This window comes from Chinchilla lanigera, unplaced genomic scaffold (genome assembly GCF_000276665.1).
Source record: "Chinchilla lanigera isolate Chin_1 unplaced genomic scaffold, ChiLan1.0 scaffold00051, whole genome shotgun sequence".
Classification (NCBI taxonomy): Eukaryota; Metazoa; Chordata; class Mammalia; order Rodentia; family Chinchillidae; genus Chinchilla; species Chinchilla lanigera.
Genome location: NW_004955452.1, coordinates 2,872,934 through 2,887,758, shown reverse-complemented (window position 1 = coordinate 2,887,758; position 14,825 = coordinate 2,872,934). Strand labels below are relative to the sequence as shown.

The 14,825-nt window shown below is 53.4% G+C and overlaps 1 protein-coding gene across 3 annotated transcripts in view; it reads right to left on the bottom strand.

The window, feature by feature from the left end:
* The window catches only part of Ephb2 (EPH receptor B2), a 142,078-nt gene that overhangs the window by 99,032 nt on the left and 28,221 nt on the right, over positions 1–14,825 (bottom strand). The window lies entirely within an intron of this gene.

Genomic DNA, 14,825 nt, shown 5'->3' with positions numbered 1-14,825 from the left:
TACCTCAAACAGAGAGCCCAGTAACCTGAGCACCCACCACTTCCCACAAGCACCCCCTAGAGGCAGGGGGTGGCCCACTCCTTGTCCAGGCAGGCCCGCCTCCCACCCACTTCCTTCCTCCGCCCTAGGCTGGATTCTGCGCTGAGCAGCCCCCTCCTCCCTCTCCCTCTCCCTCTGCTGGGTCGTGACATTCACCAGCATCACTTCTGGTCCCATCTGCAGAGCGCCCCACCCCCGGCAGCTAATCCCCACAAAGCCCCGAGCAGGGCCCAGCATGACAAGCAGGCCTGCGATGCTGGCAGCTCGGCCGAGCGTGCTTGGAGGGGCCGAGGCGGGATTCGGCGGCTGTCACTCTCTCGGTCCGCGCCTCTAATTGGATTCCCAACACGCAGAGGTCGGCAGAAACGCTGCAGAGAGGAGAATCAAAGGAAAGGGGCGTCTGGGAGATAAAGAGAGGCATTCTTCCCGGGCCACAAAGACTTCAGCATGAGGGGGCGGAGGGGACCCCGCAAGGGGCTGCCCATCTGGAGGGGGAAGGGAAGGAGAGGGAACCTTAGTGGAGGCTGAGGGCTGCTGCCCTCCACCTCTACACACTTGGGCCCTGGGCCTGAATGCCATCCCTGCCTGTCGGCCCTGGGGTCTGGCCTGGCTCCTGCCCCTCCAGGGAGCATCCCTGGAATGTGGGTGAGGCTCAGGAGTCAGTGGTCACCGGGTCCCAATCTTGGCTTCCACCTGCCCCCTGTGAGATTCAGCAAGCCCTTGCAGCGTCCTGGGCCTCTGTTTTCACCTTAGTGGACTGGAGACAACACCGGCTGCCACACGGGGCAGTGGCCAGGATGAAATGAAGGGACATCAGCAAAGTACTGGGAGCAGAGGACCTTGGAGGGGGAAGCTCAGAAGCACCCCTCCCCTTCCCGGGCTCTGCCATGGCCGGCTTGATAGACTCAAACCTCCCTCCGCAGAGGGCAAAGGTGCGCCATGAGCATCACACCCGGGCAGAGGACAGATAGATGGGCGGGAGCTGCACCTCCTGTCTTCACTGCCACCCCTGCTCCTGTGGCAGACAAGAACCTGAGGCTTGGGAAGTGACGGGGGTGGCGGGGCCACATGGCCAAAGACCAGCAGAGCCTGGCTGGCAACCTGGCCCGAAACCCATGCCCCTGCCTCAGCCCTCAGGAGTCCCTGGCCCTCCTGCGCCTGGTAAGCAGGTTCTGCCTGTACGTGCCCCTGTGCACAGCCTGCGGGGCGGTGGGCGGGCCAGAGCCAGAGCTGCGCAGCGGAACAGGCTCTATGTGCTTTAAGAACGATGGATCTGCTGACTTTGGTTCATGAAAGAGAAGAGAAGAGGACCTCAAAGGAAATTTCTAAGAGACAGAAAATCAATGGCCCTGACATTCTGGCCTGCGCAAAGTGTGTGTGTGTGTGTGTGTGTGTGTGTGTGTGTGTGTGTTACTAGCATGCACACATCTACACATGTGTGCTTACAAACAGCCATTTTCAAGTGCATGGACATCTGGCTTCACACAATATCCATGTACATACAAACACATAGTTTGGTTGATTCCCTGGATGCCTGTGCAAACACACACCAGTGATGCAGTAAATGTGTTCATACGTGGTAGCATACACACCCAGGACGTGGATGGGACCTCCACACATGGATGGATGCATGCACACATGTTCCTATGCATGCACTTTTGTGGCTGATCCAGCACACACTAGTGTGTTCCTCCCTGTACACAGATGTGCCAGGCGGGCCAGGTAGACATAAAAGCACACCAATGCGGAGGCAGGCATGACTCACAGTGGGTTCTGGGGTGATCCGCACAGGTGCAGGTATGCAGAATCCATCTGGAGATGTATGTACATGCTCATAGGCCCAGAGATGTCCCAACATACACAGGCCAATCTGTCAGCACATGTGTACACACACAGGCTCGCAAACATACTCCCAGAAGGCCCCGTGCACACACATGCGTAAGAGAGATGCTCCGTGCTGACCCAGCACATACGTGCACATCGCTCTTGGGTCTCCAGGGAACTCCCTCAGACAGACGGCTCTGACAGCGGGGTGTGGGGGAGAGCAGCCCAGGGCTGGGGTTGTCAGGGATACGTATGGGGGGCTCCCAAGGCTACCCAGCTTGCCCAGGCAGCACACAAAGGCCCACAACCACTCTTAGGTCTTCAAAATGCTGCTAAGCAGATGGTGATGTCTTTGAAGGCAGAAACTAGAAGCTCGAGTCTGGTCCCTAGAAGGCATCAGAGTAACCCTACGGGGATCAAGTGAGGCCTGAGAAGCCCCTGGGGCAGAATCTAAGGGACAGAAATAGCTCTGCATGGTCCCTGAGCCTTACCCAGGCCACATATCATGGCTCATCAGACAAGCTGTGTTCATAGCCACTTACTTGCAGCATGGCCTGGAGCAAGTCACTTGCTCTCTCCGACTCCGGTTTTTTCATCTACCAAAGGGGGTGATTACAACCCTGAGCCTGTGATAGCTAATTCCAGGCTCCTATCAGCCGAGCTAATGTGCCAGGTCCTGGTCCAAAAGCTTTCCTTCCATTACCTCCTTAAGACCTTATAACTCTCCCTGTACCATTCCATTTACTATTCTACCCATTTTACAGATAAGGAGATCAAGGCTTTGGGAGCTGAGTTGCCTGCTCAGAGCCCCATGGGTGGTAAAACTTGGAGCCAGTATTTGAACCCTGGTGACTGCCTCTTGACTACATTGCTAAACCTTCTTTTTGCTAGACACGTGGACTATGGCAGGAAAGATGGAATCAGATGGTCACAGCTGCCCTAGGGGCCCTTTGAGGGGCTGCAAGGACCAAGTAGGACAGAACCAGATGCTGTTAGTACCTAAGAGCCATGGTATAGATGGTGACACTAAGCTTCCAGGAGGGAGGTGAGGGGGAAATACTCTGCCAGGGTCTCAGGGTAAGGGATAGCAGAGCCCAAATTTGGACCCAGGCTTTCCCTGACTCTGAGCTGTTCCAGGGCTGCTAAATAGAAGGACCCTGGTTGGTTCAAACAATGAAATTCCATAAGCACACATTAGGCACCTGCTGTGTGCCCAGGTTTGTTTGTAACTGGGGGTCATCTATCGCCATTTGTAGCCCCTCCTAGACATATGCATATTCCCTTGCTCTCTATTAAGTCTGCCAGGCCTGCTCTGGGACATTTCTAGAATTAGACTGCTTCCTCCCTGCCCCCATCCTTTTGTCTTCTGAGCTCCTTTAGCACTTTTAAGCCTCCTGAAAACCTTGGGAAGCTGAGACCACTGGTCCTAAGCAGCAGGGAAACTGGGGTTCGGAAAAGGTCCTGCCTGAGTCACTCTCACAGGCGGTAAGTGGTGGTGCAGGGGCCTCATCCTCTCCCTTAGCTCCAAGTCTGCACAGATCCGAGCACACAGTGGGTTTCCTAATGATAGAAATGGCTCCATAGCAGGTTCTGGTCTGGGACCACATAGCAGGGATCTGAATACCATCCAGAAGGAGCAGGGGTGGAAATCAAATTTGTTCCAGTGAAAGATAAACATGAATGAAAAATGCTTTCTGAGGCCACCAGATCCAAGAAGGATTTGAGAACATATGGGAAATCCTATCAAGAATCAGGACCCTCTGTCTGTACCACAAGTATCCGTCCCAACCAGGGACAAATTTGCGCGGCATCCTGGCCATGCCAGCCCCTTAGGAGCCCACCCTCCCTAAAGGCGGCATAAAGCACCCCTAGCCTTTCCAAGGGCCTTCATTAGCAGCGTCACTCCCGTTAGGGGTGGAAGGGTCTGATGGCTGAGGCAGGGGTGGGGCGGGCTCTGCAGCAAGTATTCACAGAGCCCCTTCTATGAGCTAAATGCCATCCTAGAACCTGAAAATGCAGCAATGAATGAAACAGACAGAAATGTCTGCCCTGGTGGAGCCGATGTTGCGGCTGGGAAAGACAGTAGCAGAGGAACGGGCTCAAACGTACACAGTATGTCGTTTGGTGACAGGATGACAGAGAGATGGAGTGGAGAAAGGGGATGCGATGCACGCTTGCACAAAAACAGGCTGGACAGGGGCCTCAATGTGATGACACCAGGCAGAGATCCGGAAAAAGCAAGGAAGCAATCGATGTGGCTATCTGAGGAAGGAGCATTCCAGGCAGAAGAAACAGCCAAGGAGGTCAGCATGCTACGGCAAGGGAGTCAGGAAGGAAGTGGAGGGAGACAGGCCAGAGAGGTGGGGAGGAACCCAGCATGGAGGGCCTCAGGGGCTGCTTTGGGGTTCTTGGCTTTTGCTCTGTGTTGGGTGGGGGAACCTCAGGGCGTTCTGAGCACACCAGGTGTCCCAAGGAGCCCTGTGGCTGTGGCTGGAGGAGAGACGAGGTAGGTGGAGGCAGGGTGGAAGTGGCCAGCAGGTGGGTGGGTGGAGAGTCTGGGCTCCAGAGAGGAGGCTGAGCTGGAGATGATCCCAGAGGAGGCCTTTGACATCATGGGACCGGAGGGAGTCAGCCAGGCAAAGGGAAGAGGGGGAGGCTAAGGACTTGGCACAGAGTCCCTCCAGGGTACAGGGGGAGGGAGGTGAGCAGGAAGCACCATAAAGCATCCATGAGAGGCTCCAGAAGAGACATGGTCCCAGAAAAGGTACAGTCACTCTGTCACATGCTGCTGGCAGGCCGGGGAAGCACCCACTGCCATGGCAACATGAACATGGTGGCCTGGGTGATGAGTGGGGGAAAAAAGCCTGAAGAAATGGGTTCAGGACAGGTTAGGATCAGGAGCAGCATCAACGGGGCTGTTGGGTAGAGCCCAGGCTTTGCAATCAACTCACCCAGTGACCCCATCTGAGTCCCAGCTCCGTCCCTTCCTAGCAACGAGCCTTGGGCTGGTCCTCCCACCCTGCTGAGGTTTAATTTCCTCCTCTAGAGAATGGGGATAAAACCCTTTTTACCTCCAGGGTTGTTGAGAATCAAATGAGATGAAAAGTGTGAGCATATTTACTAATGATGAAACACTGCAAACATTCCAATGGGACGGGTACAGGTTTTGGATTTCATGTCTGACTCCACCATCCATTAACTGCGAGCTTGCACTGGTTACCTAATTCTCCGCGCCTTCACTTCCCCTTCTATAATGCCTGACTCCTGGGGGTCATAAGGATTCAGCAAAGCATTGCCCACCAGGCCCAGGGCAGGCGCTTAGTGCACAGCTAACACTCCATCGATATGTGTTCTCCTCCACCCGGACCTCTAGTTCCAATCTGTGGTTTATGACCAGAGCCCAGTCTAGTCCGGGTCCCTGGGAGAGTCATTTCATTGAACTTCCTTGGCCCTCAGTTTTCACTGCCATGCAGCTGGTGAGCAGCATTCAGAGGGTGGGGAGAGAGGACAGAGGAAGCTCACGTTCCGTGTAGGCTGATAGGGGTAGCACTTGGGGCCCTTTCCCTTGGCCCACTGGGTGCCGTGTGACCCTGACCAGAAAACAAGCCCCTGTAGTGAACGCAGATGCAGTATCCAGCCTGCACAGGGCTCCACAGAAGAGACTGGGGAGGGCCAGAGTCTGGACGGTGGTGAGGGTAGGAGCCTCAAGACCAGTCCCACTGGGATGCCCCTGGCCCCTGGAGCCTGATCGAGCTGCCCCAAACCCATCATTGTCCTCACACAGCGATGTCCAAGGCAGGCCCAGCTCCTCCCACCTGTGATGTAGTCTCCATGGGGTCCTGGGGAAGCCTGGGGTCTCAGGTTTGCAGAGGGGAGACAGAGCTGCCTGCCTGGACTCCTTAGAGACAGGAACCCGGGCCAGGAGGCAGCAGTGCTGGCTTTGGGTTCCAGCTCTGCCCAGCCCCACTCAAAGTGTTCCGTGACCCTGACCCTGGGAACATCTTATCCCCTCCTGATTTCAGTGTTCTGCCTCTAAAATGGTGACAACAACCTTGGAGGTGCCTCTCTCGGGTGAGTGTCATTCAGATCAAAGCATCTCATGGGGTGAGACCAAATGCCACACCAAAGCAGCCTCCAATCTCTTCTGCAGCTAAGCGGGGTGTAAGTAAACAAATACTGTACATGTGTAAGACATTATAATTACAAATGGCATTTCTCCCCCAAGCCATGGAGAAAAAAGCCCAGGCTGTTTGGTGTAGTGTGAAGCAGCTCGTTAGGACCCCAGCGAGGCTGAGGTCTGATCCCGGTCTGTACCCAACAAGGTGATTCACCCCCGCCCTGCCCCAAGGCCTTGGCAGGGATCACACTAGTGTCACAGGGGTTTTTTGAGTTCTGCCAGTGAGGAATTAACAGTATTCTATCCTCTCCTCCCCAAGGCAGAGAGCCTGGGATGGGGAAGGGACTCAGGCAGGTTTCAGGTCAAGCATCTTGGAGGCCATGTGGCCTAGGTCAACCCCCTTTCCCTCTCTGGGCCTCAGTTCCTCCTCTGAGGTCAAAGTTCATACCTGGAAGCTTGGGGTGGGAGGATGGAGAGAAGCAGCAGGGACGGGGGAATACCTTAGGACCAAGGGTCCCAGGGAGGTGGGTGCCCAACAGGGTAGGGTGGAGGCTGGAGTGGGCCAGTGGGACCTGAGCCAGCTGCCGCAGAGAAACGAAAATCTCTTAACCACACAGAATTGTTAACGGCTCCCAAATCCTGTTGTACCACAGGCTTAGAAAGGCTTAAACTGTTAAATGCACAAACTTCCTCAATAAACGGGCTCTCTCGCCAGATCCTGAGGCCCGGCCAGATGAAAGGCAGAGGCCGGAGGGAGGGGAACTTCCCCAGCTGTTTACGGCCCCACTCGAGTGTTCTAGAGGCAGCCTGGACCCCATCCGCCAAGCCCATGTTCTCAAGGAGAGCAGGGACCCAGAGAGGACAGTGCGGGGCTCCTGGGTTGGCTGCTGGGCTGGCTCCTACCCCTTCCTCGTTGTCACTGCTCCAAACCTCAGTTTGCTTTTCTGTAAAATAGGCATGACCTCACCCAGCCCATAGAGTGGCTGAGGGCCATGGGGATGCCACTTGTGCAGAAGAGGTCAGAAGTGGGAGGCAGGAGAGTGCAGACCTGCCTCTGGTGCTTTGCTCTCCACATCCGGCTGGTCACCCCTCCATAGGATGGGGATCCTTCTCCAGGGATGAGCCATGGGCCTCAGGTATGAAAGGAGAGGACATCCTGGCATCTGTCTACCCCCGTTTACTAAGTTGTCCCAGCAAACTGGAGAAATCAAAGGTGAAATTCTGGCTCTGCCACAGAGTGCTGTGTGGCCTTGGGCCACTTGCTGACCCCCTCTGGACTTCAAGTTCATCATTTGTAAAACAGAACTAATAAGAAAAACAGTGCTGGGTACAGGGAGCCCTTTTGCCTTCCTGTCCCTGGCCTCTGACAGCCCTGGTAGCTTCTCTCCCTGTCTCACTCTACTCAGTTCCTCCTTGGATGGTTGCACCCTTCCTAGACGTCAACAGAGAAAAACAAAATCAGTATCGTTTCCAGCCACTTTTTGCTGGACTTATTTCCCTTCCTGCTTTTGGTTCCTCCCAGCCTCCAAACCTCTCCTCCAGGAAGCCTCCTGTCTCTCTCCCTACACCTTCTGAGTCCCCCAAAGTTGTAGTTATGAATGGCGCTGTCTCCACTGCCACACACTGGAAGCTTCAGAAAGGCAAGAAGGGCCTTGATCATCTCAGCTGGCCCCACACATGGCCAGGGGCTGGCGCACATTAGGTGCCTGGGGAGTGAGATTAGAATGAATAATGGATGAGAACTTCTGAAGATATAGAGCCAAAATTATCCAGTATTTCCTGCCCAGACCCCTGGAAGATGAAGACCCAGGAGAAAGAATCATCTGACACCCTTGTGTCCAGATCCTCTCTTTAGCTGACTCAGAGAGGAGAAAGGGCTGCAAGTGACCCCTCACTGTGGCTGCCTCTGGACCTTTGTAGCTCCTTCTCCTCCTTGCCTAGCTCCTTGCTGCTCACTCAGTCCTACTCGAGTGGTTCCTTTTCCAGAAAGCCCTCTCTGGCCACCACCATCCTGGCTGACACTCTGCCTGCTTCCATGGGCCCCTCCTATCTACCTGCACTCAACATGACAGCAGCCCTCTGCACCTTCACTGTCCACATATGTGTCTGTCCGCTGTCTAGAGTGGCTAGCCCTGAGGGCAGGAGCCATGCTAGATCCTCCCTAGGACCCCTAATGCTGGGACAGTCCCTGGCACATAAAAGGTACTTCATATGTATTTGTTTTTAGCCCACTATGACCCCTTCCAAACAGAAAAATCAGAACCTGGTGTTCAGTAAATATCATTTGGATGGATGGATGGATGGATGAATGGGCAGATGGATCAGTGGGTGGATGGATGGGTGGATGGATGGATGGATGGATGGATGGGCGGGCAGATGGACCAATGGGTGGGTAGATGGATGGATGGGTGGATGGGTGGATGGATGGATGGATGGACCAATGGATGGATGGGAAAGAGAAGAGGGGAAGGATGTGGATCTTTTCCAGTTTTTAAGAACAAAGACCCTAACAGCTTGAGGTACCCCATCCAGCCTCTCCCGCAAAGGCTGGCCTGTGTGGTCCCAGCCCAAGCTTGAATCTGAGATCTACAGGGGTTACCCATCACCCTCCCACCTCAGATGGGTGTCTCTACCCTACCCATAAAGGGAAGCAGCAGAACTTTCTGTGGGAAGGGGTCTGGGCCTCCCCTCCCACTCAACATTCCAACCCTCACACCCTTTCCGCAGCCAGCATAGGCTCTGCCAGTTTCGGCCTTCCTGCTTCTCACTCTGAGACTGACCGCGCCCCATCCCTACAGGCTCCCCAGGCACATCTGAGCCAGTGATCCAGCCTCAGAGGGCAGGGGTGGGGCTGAAAGCAGAGTGGGAAGGAGACCATCCTGAGGGTGGTCCAGTCTCCCACTCTGAGGGCCTAGAGAGGACCCCTGGTCCCTCCCTCTTTCAGCTAGGAAAGCACAGGATTCTGGGAGTAAAACAAAAAATAAAGCCATAGGCATAAACCCCCATGCTGGTGAGCTTGCCGGGAAAGAGGAAGGCTCAGGGGCTGCTGCCAGGAGGGGAACTCAGCCCAGAGTTTCTGGAGGGTAAATTGGCTATGCGTGTCGAAAGCTCTAAAAAAAGTATGTGCCCTCTGACCTCACAATTCCATGCCTAGAAATATATCCCGAGCAAATACAAGCAGCAAGGCAAGAAAACAGAGGAACCATGGGGCTCATGCCAACATTTGTTTAAAATGGCGAAAGCCTGCAAGCAATCTGCATGCAGATCCACTGTAAAGAAAGTAGCGTTCACTTATGCTATGGAGTTCTAAGGGCCTTCCCAAATGACGCTGAAGCTCTCAAGAGGACATGGAAGATGTCCATGAAACACGAAGTCAGAAATGTTCTGGGGCTGGGGATGTAGCTCGGTGGTAGAGCCCTTGCCTAGCAAGGGCGAGGCTGCAGGTTCAAGCCCCAGAACTGTGGGGGTGGGGCAGGGGTGGGAGAGAACAAAAACCCTCAGGTAGTTTTAGCAGTTCATTCTTTTCTTAAAAAAAAAAAAAAAAAATCGATGTGTAAGTACACATAATTATCTCCAGAAGGCTCTACACCAGTTTAACAGTGGTTATCTCTGGGTGATGAGATTATGAGAAATTTTAATTTTCTCCTTTTTGCTTATCAGCAAGTTTTAAAGATACTACAAATAACCTGGATTGCTCTTGTGATACAGAAAAGTTATTTTTTCCTCAAAATGAAAAGATCATCACAAAAACAAAACAAAACAAAACAACACAGACCAAAGGCAGTGTTCCTAAATCCTCATTTTTAGTTTTAGAACACTTTCCTTAGTACAGTATCTGACTTTGCACTATAGCCCTTGTGTGAATCATGTTTTGCCGATGGGAAAACAGAGGTTGGGAGAAGGTCATTTGCTTGCCCAAGGTCACATAGTTAGTGAGCAGCAGGACGGGTTTGAAACCAGGTCGCTAAAGCCAAGGTCAAGGAGAGGCCAGGGCTAGGACTGCAGAACAGGGCAGGGACACAGAAAGGAGGCTCTGGGAGAAGCCCGCAGCTGCAAGCTGGAAACTGGGAACTCCTGGCTGGAGCCAGTGAATCCACATGTGCATGCAACCACTCTGAGCTGGCTCACAGCCCCTCTCCCCATCCAAGCTAAATATTAACAATCCCATTAGGCCCCCGATAGCATTGTGGCTATTGAGCTCTCCGTGGAACCGCCCCCAGGCCACTGCAACGTGGATGCAGGTCAGGTACTGGGAAGAGGAGGGCAGGGCTTCCCAACCGGGCTAGGCTGGGGGGCTCCTGCTGGGCTGGGAGAAGGGCTGAGGTGGGCAAGGAGAAGCCAACGGAAATAGGGATACAGAGACAGACAACTTGGAGGAACTGAGGCAGGGCACTTTATAATCCAACCAGGAACGACAAAGACTCAGAGAACCGGCTTGTGGCCTTGGCGAGAGCCATAGGGTAGGAATCCTGGGATTCCCTGGCCTCCACGGCACACCTGCTGGTGGGAAGCCCCAGGGGGCTGTGCTTCTGAGGGGGCTGGGGCTGGGCAGGCGAAGGGGCAAAGCTCTACTGGGAGTCCCAGGAGCCCTCACCTGCGGATACACAGCCAGCGCAGGCCCAGATTTGGGACACAATGAACGGAATCAGGTGAATGTACAGGGAAAAGGCGAGCCCCGGCCCCCACTCAGGAAGAGCATCTGCCCTCTATCAGGGTGCCCTGTACTGCCACCTCAGGCCCTGAGCCATACAGTTTCCTCCCTCCCTCCTCTACCCATCTGACTCCTGCTCACCCTTCCTAACTCAAAGGCCACCTCCCTGAAGCCTTCCAAGATCCCCTGTCCAAAGGATGCCTTCTCCTCCAAGTGCATGGATGGACCTTGCTCCTGGTAGGACACATTCTACCGTGTTCCCCATGTGTCTGAGTCTCTGCCTCACCCAGGAGCCATCTGAGGGCAAGCCCCAAGCCTCGGGTTTCTCAGGAACCCTCTCCGGAGCCCTCCCAGGGCAGCCCCTGTCAGCTCAAGTGCCACCTCTCCCAAGAAACTGCTCCCTCCTGAAGCAGGTCCTTTTGTGGATCTCTCTGGTCACATAGGCTCCCCGCTCCCTTTCATTCATCATAATCTGTAACTGGTTTATTTGTTCATGAACTCTCCCCACCCCCGATTCACTCACCTGCACTAAAAACTCTGGGAGGGCGATAAACACATGTGACTTGTGTCTTGTTCCTTTTTAGGTGCTCAACACACGTTTACCAGAGGGCTAAAACAGCACACAGTGGGTACTCAATACACACTTGTCAAATGACTGGCTTCCCCCACCGCGTCCTGCACTTGGTAGGCACTAGAGGAAGGGAGTAAGATTGAATCAGCTCAGCCCTTAGTTTTGTAAACTACCAGCTGTACTGTGAACTGGCAAGGCCTTGTTAGCCACACTGCCTGCCGTGGGACAGTGTCTGCTCCCTATGAGGATGCCCCTGCTTCCCCCTGCCAAGACTTTATCCAGCTCTGTTTTCTGTGATTTGTATCCACAAAGTAATGGGATGCTTCCTGTAAATTATATCTGGCCAATCAGTGGCTCTTTTCCAAGTACACCCTCCAAGATTCTGCCCCGTCCTCTTGGAGGCCAGCTACTCCCAGGGTGGCTGGGGTTGGGGCTGGGGCTGGGGCTGGGCTTGTGGTCACCCCCATGGCCTTGAGTCCCAGCTTTGTCTGGCTAAGATGCGTTATCTCAGTGCACATCTGGGCTGTGGTTCCCGGACAGAATCATCAGGGCTGCTTGTTTAAAAACACTGATTCTTGGCTGTACCTCAGGGCCATGTTACAGACCCAGGCAAGAGGTCCAAGCCAGACCCAGGAATCTGTGTCCTCACCAGCTCCCCAGTGGTTCTGATCCACAATAAGACTGTGAATCTCTAAGGCGCAGGATGGGAAAGCACTTGGCCAGCCACTCAGATGTGAGTTGTCATCCCCATTCCTCTGTGGCCCGGATGGCAGGGCCAGTGCCTGCCAGATTTGGATGGGAGTAGCCCCCTGATGGGTGGCTCCTCACAGGCCACGCAGCAGCTGGTGGGTCCTGTGGGTCTTTCTCAGCTTGCTTGGCGGTCTAACTGGGCCCCATGTGTACCCAGCGCTGGCTAAATGGCCTGCGCCCAGGCCTGGGTGACTTGTCAGGGAGGAAAGGTGCAGAAAGGAGCCAGAGCCAGACATGTCCTGGCCCAGCACCACCTGCATCCTCAGTACCTGCAAGAGGAGGCTCTGACCCAGGAACCTGCCTCTGACAGGCAGCCTCTAAGATGCTGCAGGGCCCTTCTAGCCTGGATGGGTCTGTTCCCTGGTGACTCATTTTGAATGAAGAAAATATAGCAGAAATCATGAGGTATCCCTTCAGAAATCATACTGTAGAAAGATGGTGGCTTCTGTCTCCAGTGTGCTGTCACATTTTCTCTGGGTGAGTCACTCCACACGTGTGGCCCCTGACAACCATGCGAGGGAGCTTGGAAGCCACTTTTCTGCAGTGGAGCCTTCAATTGACACTATGGTGCCAGCTGCCAGCCGGCCTGCACCCTCATGAGGGTCTCGGAGCCAGAGGTCCCACCCTAGCCACACCTGGGATCCAGCCCTCAGAAGCTGTGAGATGATAGAAGGTTGTTGTTTTAAACTGCTCCCCAGGGGTAACTTGTTATACAGCAGCAGATAACAAATATACTTCCTCTTCAAAGTACCCCCTCACAGTGACAGCCCTTCCTGCATCTTCCTGGAGCCCTTGACCATGGTGGAATAAACCAGTTCTCCTAAACAGCTGAGCTGGTTGGTGTCCCCGGGCCTTTATCCTCCAGAAGCTCTGGGCCCCCTACTCAACATATCCCTCTCCCCGGATTCAACTCCAATGTCACTTCCTCTGAGAACTGTCATTTTCTGTGCCCATCACAAGTCTAACACCTCACTCCCTTATTTATTCATAGGTCTCTCTCCCCCATGGACTGTGAGCCCCAGAAGGCAATGCCACAGGTGGATGCTTTTCTGCATTACCTGGTGCTCAGCACAAGGTCTTAACAAGTAGACTCAGTGAGAGTTTGATGAATGAATACGCAAGCAGTGAGTGACTGGTTTCTGGTTTGCCTGTTTCTGTATCCCCCCACTCTGTCTCACCACTGTCCAGGGCTGTGTTTTTTCCAAGAATAGAAAGCTGAATTTGTAGGCTGCGGGTGGGGGGGGGTGTAACTCAGTGGTAGAGCAGATGCCTAGCATGCATGAGGACCTGGTTGTGGTTGTTGTTTTGAGGACCTGGGTTTAATTCTTAGCACCACAAAAAAATCAAAACTGAACAAAACATAAGCAAGCAGACAAATAACAACAGCAACAACTCATTTGTTATCTCCCCCAAGAAACCAGCCCTTTCTCCCAATTTTCTCCTGTCTTTTCCTAAACCACAACTTCCCTGCGAGCTGGTATTCTCTCTTACCTCTGATGCCTCCCCTCCCCGTCTCTGAGCTGTCTTCATATCCCATCCACTTCACTAGCAAAACATCCCCTGACCACACTCCCCTCCCCCAGCACCGTGATATTTGGTCCAGGTGGCCATCATCTCTGGAGACTGCTGCCACTGCTTCCAGGAAACCCACTGCCGCCTTTCTCTGATGCCCCCATTCACCTTTCCAAGAATCTTGAAAATGCTGCCTGCTCATCTCCAAGGCCTGGGGGCAGAAGCCACAGAGGTGGGACCACTGCAGTCATCCCCTCTGCCTAACCTCCCCCTGGCCCTCCAATGGCTTGGGAACAGGATCTACACACAGCCTGGCATTTGGGATACACCGGGATCTGGCCTCAACCTCAGATTCCAATGGGAACACAACAGCAAGTAACATAAGTGGTTTCAAATCCCCCTGCACAACCACCCATCCTCACTGTTCACACTGCGATGCATCTGCTCACACAGGGCTGGGAGATATTATCTCCCTTAGTGAACATCATTAGGCACTTCCTGTGTGCCAGAAACCTTATAAGCACTTTACGTGCGTTAAGCGCTTGACTCCTTGTATACCTTGTGAAAGAGGGTTTTGCACTTGGCTAAGGTTGCGCAGCTAATAACGGGCAAGATCGATTGGAAGCCACATCTTTCTGTCTACACAGCTCCCTTACCACTCGGCAGTACCTCCTACCGTGGGCCATTCCTTATGAAAGCACCAGAGCCAGTGTACAACCTCCCACGTGCTTTCCTTCCTTCTGTCCTGATGATGCCAATATTGCAAACAGCGGTTCTTCTATCCACTCGGCTTCCAGCAGGAGGAGTCTCAAGCTGACCCAGGTTGGACATGTAGCAGTGAGTGAGGAATAAACTCTGATTGTTTTATCACTGCAGCTTAGCATGGCCTATGTTGACCAATAAAGCAAAAGCTCAATAAATGTTAACTCTTTCACACCTAAATGTTATTGATTATAATTTACTCATTTTCTTACATTGGAAACCACAGCACATATTTTGGAACCAGGGATTGAACCCAGAGCCTTTGCACTGAGCTACATCACCAACTCATTTTGATTTTATTTTAAGATAAGATCTCACTAAATTGTTATGCTGCCCAGGCTAGGCTCAAACTTGCAATTCTTCTGCCTCAGCCTCCCAGAGTGCCAGGATCACAGATGTGTGCCACATGTCTGTAGGAAACCACATTACTTTTGTAAGTGAATAAAAATACCTACCATTTGTCATCACAAATAAGCACACAATAATTAGAATGAAAAGTCATTATCCTAATACCAACTCAAGTCATCTGGTATACCTCCCATCCTACGTGCTTGTAAATAATACCACGGGCCTCTCTCTGGGAAGCTAGGCAACGCTGC